This window comes from Dermacentor silvarum, chromosome 8 (assembly GCF_013339745.2).
Source record: "Dermacentor silvarum isolate Dsil-2018 chromosome 8, BIME_Dsil_1.4, whole genome shotgun sequence".
In the NCBI taxonomy this organism is placed as follows: Eukaryota; Metazoa; Arthropoda; class Arachnida; order Ixodida; family Ixodidae; genus Dermacentor; species Dermacentor silvarum.
Window position 1 is genome coordinate 184,654,860 of NC_051161.1, and position 8,464 is coordinate 184,663,323.

Here is an 8,464-nt window from a genome sequence, read left to right on the forward strand (position 1 = left end):
TCGTGAGCCACGCGGTAGGGACGTCCGCTGGATGTGTCCTGTTTGTTAAGAAGTTACGAGACCTGGTTGTTCAAAGTGTGTTTTCATGTCAGTCGGGAAGGATTGTTATTTGCGATTTTGTGTTTTGTAAAGTTGAATTCCGAGTTATATGCATATATGCGCCAAATGGGGTAGAAGAACGTGCATTATTTTTTCGAGTCTTTTTCAGTATATTAGCAGTGAAAAGTGCATGCTTTTGTTGGGGGATTTCAACTGTGTTTTGAGTGCTCGGGATAGACGCAATAATGGTGGTATCCGCGATAAAAGCAGTCATATATTGTCTAGGCTGATCAGCGAAAGTGAACTAGACGATGTATGTGAGTGTCTGGAGGGGGAGCGGGAAGTGATGTATACGCGATTTCAAGGCAGTAGCCATGCGCGGTTAGACCGCTTGTACAGTCAACCACAAAAGTTTGCGGACCACGCGAGCGCGTGGCCAAGAGCCTCTTCGCGACACTTCCGCTACGTCACCAGCGATCGGCAGCAGCGCTACGTTGAAGACGCATCCCTCCTTAAATCTATGGCCTGTCTATTTTCGCACTGTGCGCAAATATTTTCTACCTATCTCTTTCAACGTGACGCGCTCTTTGTTAGCCAGGGCTACTTGCTTATATTTTGAGAGCAGAATATCAGTACAAGTAATCAGACAGCGTATTCTTCGGCTGTTATCAGTTCTATTTTCGCGTAGCCACGCTGTTTTTTTTTTTTCGTGAGTGCGTGAGTGAGCGGTGAGGCAGCCATGGGACACAGATGCTTAGTCAGTAGGCAGAATTTTTCCGTTCCTCCCCCATCGCTAAGTGACGGTAGCGGCCGGGATTTGATCGCCTGCGCCCAGGATTTGCTGCGCAAAGCCCGAACCACCGCGCTGCTATAGTGGTTACATTTCGAAAAATAAATAATCGGGTGCGATGACTCTTTTTATAACCCTTTGCGACACGGCGTCCTCGTTTGGGGACTCGAACTTCGGAGGCGCGTCCCACGCCACGTGTTTCTTCAAATGACCTAAAACTCAGTGTGCACATTCGTGTCCGCTTCCTGATGGGACAACTAGCGGTCAGTTAACTTCATTGTCCTGCGTATTGCTGCAGATGATCACTTTGCTGGAGACACTACCATGTTAGACAATCGTTCGACGTGCCGCGTTCCAAGACCAACGTCAAGAGTATTTTTTTTCTCCGGTCGACACGAATACAACCGAAAAAGCAAGTGTGCATGCGTTTCGGGCCTAATAGTTGATTCTTTTTATGCAAGCATTGAAGCTGACGGATTTCAGAATAATTAGATAATGAGTTATACGCTAATTAATTTTTTTTACTGAAACTCGCACAAAACAGCACATTGCTTCGTCTTCTTTCTTGGAATGTAATAGTGAGCGTCTTGAAATGATGCCATGCGCATTTGACGCATTTGCAGACAGTGCATCATAATTCGTGTCAGAAGGGGATGAATTTATTCACAAGACATTTACAGAAGTGTCATGAAACATAGGTCTCTCAATGATCTAGTAGGAAGTGAAATGTCCGCCGTTTTCTAGCACCTTATTGATGCGTGTGGGCATCGACTCGTACAAAGATTCAGTAATCTCCGGTCGACCGCGCAGGCTTTCCCATTCTTGTGCGATCGCTTGCCACAGCGTATCGGCCGTGCGGCCGCGGTTGGCTCGTGTGGACAGCCGTTTCTTCAACATGCCCCAGACATTTTCTATGGGATTCAAGTCGGCGCCACATGGAGGCCACTCAAGCTGGCAAACAGCATGTTCTTCTAGCAATGACTGGACGATACGTGCTTTATGGATCGGGCTGCGGTCGTGTTGAAAAAAATAGCAGCCGTCGCTGAAGGGACCGTCCAGCGCATACGGAACGAGGTGTCTAGTGATGACGTCGCAGTACCGTGACGCAGTGAAGGGCCCTTCCAGACGCACAAGGGGACCAAGGCCATCTTTGCTGATTGCTCCCCACACGCTCACGGAACACCGTCCACTGGATAGAACACTCTGTGTGTAATTAGGCAGATATCTGCAAGAAATAGCATACAATTGGGTTCCAGCGGCGCGTCTAAAAATGTTGTGATTCCTCTTGCGTATGAACTTTATAATGCTGTTATAGAGTTGCAATAGAAAACGTGCAAACATCATTAGATAGTACTGAAAGACCCACTGGCAGCTTTTAATTAGCTTCAGAGTAAGTAGTACTATGAAACAATCGTTAATGTTTTCAACATAATACCACTACAGAAAAATCTCGTAATGTCCAAAAGCTCATTTTACGTGAAACAAGTTGTGATGCAGAATTAGCTTCGTGAATTAACTGCCAATACACTGTAAACACACCTGCAGTTTAGTGGACGCCAAACCCGCTTCCGTTGGTCCCAGCGCGTGGAAAAAGTTGACTCGTCGCTAAAGATGACATCGCCCCATTTCTCTGTTGTCCAATCTTTCATTGCTGTAGCGAACATCAGTCGTTCTTGTAGCTGGCTGTCTGAGAGGCAGGGCTTCTGTGCTGCTACGAAAGACTGCAGGCCAAGCTCACTCAGCCTTCTTCTTACAGTCTCAGACGATACCGTGAGCGAGAGCGCTTCTCGGATATCCTCTGCACTTTGAAAAGGATCAGCCACGATGGCGGCCGTAATCAGGCGGTCCTCTTCCTCAGTCGTGGCTCTTGGACGCCCACTGCGCTCCATATCTGTGAATCTGTCATCTTCGCGGAAAGCTTGAATAATCCTATTCACGGCAGTCCGGCTCCTGTTGGTTCGGCGGCAGATTTCGCGCTGAGGTATTCCCTCTATAAATAAACGCACAATGTGCGTTCTTTCGTCAAGTGGAACACGCAGCGGCATCTTTCCAAATAGGCAATCACCACGTGGCCTGAAGCAAGTCTACTACGTTTTCAGCGACTGATGCGAAGATGCGCCTATGTGTGAAAGAAAATTTTCTATGCATCCGCTTTTTCTTTATTTTTGATGACAGTGAAACACCTCCCTACCCTTTCTCTCAAGACGCAGAAGCAGCAACACTCATTGGACCAAGATGCTACCAACCAAAGTGCGCCAGTAAACGTCGCGTAAAAAAATCGTCGCAGCGCTTCGTGAAACTTATCTACCCACTGGCACACCAGTCGACAAAGGTTGCAGTGATTGCTCCGATACTGCTATCAAGCCAGATATGTGGCGGTCTTATCGCAGACAGCGCTCTGCGTCAACACAACGAACTAACAATGTCATGCACGGGAATAAAAAATTAACAGGCAGGCGAGTACCAAGAGGGCTCATATCCGGGAGAGCGCCCCTGTCGCCGCTAGGTGGCGTACCGTTAGGTGGCGCGGATAGGCAGTCTGCCACGCGCTCGCGTGGTCCGCAAACTTTTGTGGTTGACTGTACATGTCACAGGACATGATTCCAAAGCGCCACAGTTATTCTGTTGCACCTGTGTCGTTCTCCGATCACTGCTTGGTGATGTGTACCATAGGAATGAAGAAGAGTCAATCTTTTAACTGGGACCAATGGAAAATGAATGCCTTACTTCTAAAAGACGCGCCATTTGTAGACGCAATTCATGAGGCCGTTATGGAAGTAAGCGATGAATGTATTGAAACAATAGCAGAGAAATGGGAATGGTTCAAACAGAAGGTAAAAATGAAAGCAATAGAAAGATCTAGCTGCTTAAAGTTTGAGAGGGAAATGAAACAACGAGACTTACGAAAGATACTTAATCAGCTGATAGCGCTGGAGTGCGAAGAGCCAGGGGCGTATAAGCAAGATATGCGAACCATCAAAGAAAAAATCGAACAGTTGGACAAAGAACGCTATCAAGGTGCGATTGTGCGAGCAAGAGGAAACGCATTAGTAGCGGGGGAGACGCCCACCAAAAGGGCGCTTGGACTTGAAAAAGCTCATGGTCGACGTAATCATGTCGATAAGATTTCGTGGAATGGCACACTCGTCGACGATAATAAGTGCATAGGCCGAGCGTTTTTAGAGTATTACCAGTCATTGTTTGCATATCAAGAAGCCAATGTAGATGAGTTCAAAAGGGTCTTTCTCAGTCGCATGCCGCGATTAAGTGACGACACGAAGGACCTATTAGAAGGCAATATAAGAGAACACGAAGTCGAAAAACAATAAATGATTTGAACAATGCAAATCACCCGGACCTGACGGTCTGAGCGTGTGTTTTTATAAAGCCTTCAAGAAAGAACTGTCGCCCCTGCTAACAGACCCGTTTAACGCCGCGTATGTAAACAAAGCTTTGCCGCCTTCTTTTAGTAAAGCGCATACCATCTTCAAACCTAAGAGTGACAAAGCGCAGAAACTTAGGCTCGTGACATCTTATAGGCCGATATCTTTAACCAATGTCGACTATAAGATTTTCATGAAGGTTTTGGCAGCCAGACTTCAAAGCGTCATCAAAGAAACCGTCGCAGACCACCAAACGTGTGGGATCAATGGGAGGTCAATTTTTTTCGAATATTCACACGATGCGGTGCGTGCTCGAGTGCTGTGACATCACTTACGATGGCGTCGCAGTGCTCCAGCTTGACCTAGAGAAAGCTTTTGACTGTGTGTCTCATGATATTTTGTTTGCAATTCTGGATCACGTTAATGTAGGTGAAATCATCACTGAGGGAGTGGCATTGGCGTATCAGAACTGCACAACACGCTTAATTGTGAATAAATCATTGGGGACCCCATTAACATCATGCGTTCTGTGCGTCAAGGCTGCCCCCTCAGTCCTCTTTTGTTTGCAGTTTACATTGAAACGATGTGTTTGGCGATAACTGAGAATGATCAAATACGAGGTTATAGCTTGGCAGCCACAGAAGTCAAGCTCCTGGCATATGCAGATGATATCGCCGTGTGTTGTACAAACAGAGAAAGTGTAACGGAAACAATATGCGTTGTGAAACAGTTTTGTGATGTGACGGGCAGTAAAGTGAACTGGGGTAAGTCCCTCGGGTTGTGGCACGGAGAGTGGTCCTCGGCCCCGGACAATTTTGCGAATGTGAGCTGGGTGAAAACCCCTACCAAGTATCTCGGCGTTCCCTTGGACAGCTACAAACAGAGCGAGGAATACTGGACAAACCAAATAAAAGAAACAAGAGAAAAAGCAGACAGGTGGAAAGGCATCAACTGTCCATTTTGCAAGGGCAACTGTATGCAATATGTTTTTCATTACAAAGTTGTGGTACGTCATGCAGACGTTATTTTGTTCAAGGGTAAACGTACAAAAGTTGCACAGAGTGTTTGCCGTTTTTATCTGGGAATCTAGCTGGGAAAGATGTAGCCGAACAAACCTGTTCAGGCGGGTGAAGGATGGTGGCCTGGGCTTGGCGCATCTTTTTGTACGACAGCTTGTCAATAGATTTTTGTTTTTTCGAGATGTGCGTGATCCTTTTCTGTGTACGGTATTACAGCTCAGATTAAGAGCTGCGCTGCCGGCACTGATTGTTAGTACCAATAGTATGCCAGGAACGATTCGCGGCTATCTTAAAGGAGTAGTCGATAGTGTGCGCTTTCTTTCAGTGCGTTTTTCTTTCGAGTATTTATCCGGTGTGAAAAGAAAGACATTATATAAAGATGTGTGCTATATTGTATTTCCAGTGCCATTATACAGAGCGATATACAGTGGAGGACCAGGACAGGATGTCATTAAACGGGTGAAAAGAATGGAGGTGCCTACTGGGGCAAAAACATTCTTTTTTAGGCTACACACAGGAACACTGTCAGTGAAGACATTCATAGAAGAACGCGGCTTCCTTGTACCATGGGGCCCACACTGCTTGATTTGCAAGCAACCTGAAACTGTAGATCATGTGTTCTTGCATTGCTGGGAAGGTGTCTACTTCTGGGACGTCCTAAATCGGACAATCAAGAAGGAGTTTCCGTTGAATCCGCATGGGATCAGGTACTTACCGATTGAGAATGAGGACGGTGTTCCATACTAACTAATTATGCTCAATGGCCTCCACTGTTTATGGCGGGCACGAATGGCTGGGTACCATTGCGACCCAGATGCTAGGCCTGCTCGTACTTATTTTCGAGAAAGTATGTCTCCTTTCATTGAAATTAAGAAAATGCAAGATTGTGTACCCGATTTGCTGTCGAGGATAGAACCTCTGACAGCTTTAAAAGAATTTTAGTTTGACAACGCCAGTCCATCTTGGGCGGATGCCTTTCATGTTTTTGAGTATGTTCTGTGGGTGTTCTTTTTGTGATGTCTGTTTCTATACTGTGTGCATTGTACATTGTCAAAGACCGGCAATAAATTAAAAAAAAGCGCCGTGGCTTAGTTGGTTAAAGCGCCTGTCTAGTAAACAGGAGAACGTGAGTTCGAATCTCACCGGTGCCTCACGTCATTTCTTTTGACCTTTTTATGGTTCATAGGACAATACCCGCGATTGAGGTGAATGCGGAAATGCGGGTATTCCACGGCGCCGTGGCTTAGTTGATTCTGCTTCCGGCCACCGAGCGTGACGGACGTAAGATGACGAGGTCCGTGGGAGCGGCTTCAGCGGCCGAGAGCGGCCACGGTAACAGGATTTCCACCTCGGACAGCGAGTATCAAGTTGTTTTTCCGAGTTTGCCAACAGGGCGTTTTGCTGTGAACACAGTTTTTTTTTTTACATTGTGACATCAGGGCCCGCCCATACCGGGTGGAAGATTTCCGCGATGCGCTCGCCCCGTTATCGCTCCTGCCGGAAGTGGTGGCTCTCGGGGCCTACCGTATGAGCCATGTTTAGGCCGTGACCTTCAAGGACGACCAAGCCGTGAAGAAGATAGTCAGCGTTGGTGAGCTGCAGGTCAAAAAGGGCCGATGCCTCGTCATTGACCCCGCCAACCAGGATGTGCGCTTGAAAGTGCATTGGCTGCTGCACAGCGTTCCTGACGAGGACGTGCGTCATGCCTTCGCGCCGTTTGGAAAGGTCACGGACGTCGCCCACGAGTGCTGGCGTGTGCATGGCGTGACTGATAAGATCTCTACCACAAGACTGGTTACTCTGAAGTTGAAGCTGGGCGTAATGCTGGACGACCTCCCACACCAGGTGAGCATCGCCGGCGAGCTGGCTCTCGTGGTTGTGCCGGGCAGGGCCCCTATCTGCCTGCGCTGCCGCGGAACGGGCCATATTCGTCGCGACTGCCGCATACCGCGGTGTGGTGCGTGCCGACGCTTCGGTCACGAAGAGAGTCAGTGTGAGCGGACGTACGATAGCGTGACCGGACCCGTGAGCAACGAAGACAACTCCGCCCTGCTCATGGACGAGGCGGACATGGAAGACACGTCGTCCACGGCTAAGGAAGCAGCTGGCGAGGTGGCAAAGTCGGAGGTACGACTTCAGCAACAAAGGCAAGACGTCGACGAGGCCGCCGCCTCTGAACAACAAGAGAAAGCAGAGGGCACTGCAGCCATGCCGAACCCTGAGGAAGAGAGCCCACCTGATCCGGGAGCGCCCTCCAGCCCCCCTGAGCCTGAAGACATGGACACCCATAGCGGGCTCGCTACTTTGCAGGCGGGGAAACGCCTACGCGACCAGACCAATAGCCTGGCTACGATACAGGACAGCAGTGGCGGAGACGAGCCACCGCCCAAAACGCCAGGTATGAGGAGACCAACCTTAAAGCTGCGGCCGAACATTACGGCCGACCCACGGCAGGCGGGTAAACCGCCTCCGTAGTTCTGTACTGTGTATAGCTTGACGCGGGTTGGGGGGTTGGTGAGTGCAATGGCCATCACCCTGAGCACTATTCTTTTTAGAGACGTGTCAGGAACGGGGGCCCAAGTTGCATTTGAGTCTTGTTTTCGAGAGGTCGGGTGTGTTCCCTATAGTGGCATTCGACGCGGTTATCGGCACGTCATTATGTACAGCGGTGGCACTGTTAGGGTGAACACGCGAGCGCGTGGCCGACGGCACTGTCAGCGCCCCGTTACGGTCATCACTGGAAACATTGCGCATGCGCATCACGCCTTCCGCGAAATAATTGTTCCACCGCGCGCATGACGTCATGAATGCACTTGTTCATCGTCTGCTAGCCGCATTTTTGTTTTCTAAGCCCATGCATCCTGCATTTTAAGATTTCTTTAAACATCTGTGCTTGAACAGAACAAGACAAAAAAACTTGTATATCTATGGGGGCGTGCCTATTCGTTCCCTTCAAAGTTGTTGTGCATGCAACGCCGTATATAAAACAACCAAACATCTTTCGCAGCCGTTCATTCTGTCGCCAGATCATATTATGGCTAGGGTTCCCGATGATGAACGGCGCTCAATTGTCGATCTTTCCCTGAAAGGTTATTCCCAGCGGTATATTGGCACTTTAGTTAATAGGCCCCTGAAGACTGTCAACAGGATAATTCAAGCCTACAAGTATGAAGGTCGCATTCAGGATGCACCCCGCGCGCCCCGCCCTAAAGCTACCACAGACGATGAAGACG

At 48.6% G+C, this 8,464-nt stretch overlaps 1 non-coding gene across 1 annotated transcript; it reads left to right on the top strand.

The window, feature by feature from the left end:
• Nucleotides 1-6,308: 6,308 nt before the first annotated feature.
• Nucleotides 6,309-6,382, top strand: Trnat-agu (transfer RNA threonine (anticodon AGU)). The gene has a single exon. It is a non-coding gene; the product is annotated as a tRNA-Thr (tRNA).
• The last annotated feature ends 2,082 nt before the right edge of the window (nucleotides 6,383-8,464 follow it).